Consider the following 1,051-nt stretch of genomic DNA (forward strand, 5'->3'; position numbering starts at 1 on the left):
CCATCTCTGACGCTCATCTTCACCACCTTCACACACCTCAAAAACATCACAAACACGCTCTATTCCACCGACACGTAAAACACGTCCTCGTCACACCCACTCAACCTTATCCGAAACGCTCTCAAACATCTCTGCCATATTTTTCATCCCGTCACGCTCAAACCCACACCCAACCCTCGCCCCATCATTTATATTACGCCTCCGTCAAAAATGACACGAAAATACCCAAAAAAAATCGATTTTATGGCTCATTTCCCACGGTTATTTCCCAATGTAACTCTCTTCTTTCGCCGGCAGATTGCTGCCTTTGCGCCATCTGATTCCGCAACGGACCTCTCTCTAAGTCCTTTGCTCCTAGAGACGGTAATTTTATAGAGAAAACACACTTGAGTCATTCCGCTATGGGACGCTGTGGCGTTAGGTTTGACTTGTCGGTCACCGGTATTTCCCGCCCTCCTCTCTTTTCAAACCCCACCTTCCGCACGGCTGTCGCGATGGTGAATGCAGGGGTTCAGATACGCATCTTATCCGTCTGAGCGTATGAATGTATGATTATCTTGGTCCTGTTGTCTGTGTCGCTGTATGCCTGTATGTTTGTCTCTTCGTCAATTCTTTCAGTGACCTAGGTCTTAGTGCTCGGACTGTGCTACGCTCGCTAGCTGGCCACCAAGGAAACGGTGAGTTTACTGGCCGTGAAATTCCTAGGTTATCTCTGGGCTCGCTCAGTTCTCTCGCGGTGTGGGTTCCCTATCACGGGAGGAAGTGTTCTATCTCAATAATCTGTGGCAACTGTCTGAATCCAAGTAACTCGATCGGTTAATCTTCAGCAGTACACAGAAGGAATAGGTAGGAGAGTTTGAGTCTGCAGGGATCGTCCCGTCGTGAATATGTTCGTGATCACCCATTTCACCCCCCATCTTAGACGTTGCGGGCTCAAAATAACGACAATAACATGCTCAGTCAACAACTATCAAGACTTGAACAACAACGGTTCACAAAACGTTCATGGCAGGGATAAACATGTCGGTGAGTTTCCGCTTCCAATAGTTCA

Source organism: Stereum hirsutum, assembly GCF_000264905.1.
Source record: "Stereum hirsutum FP-91666 SS1 unplaced genomic scaffold STEHIscaffold_7, whole genome shotgun sequence".
In the NCBI taxonomy this organism is placed as follows: Eukaryota; Fungi; Basidiomycota; class Agaricomycetes; order Russulales; family Stereaceae; genus Stereum; species Stereum hirsutum.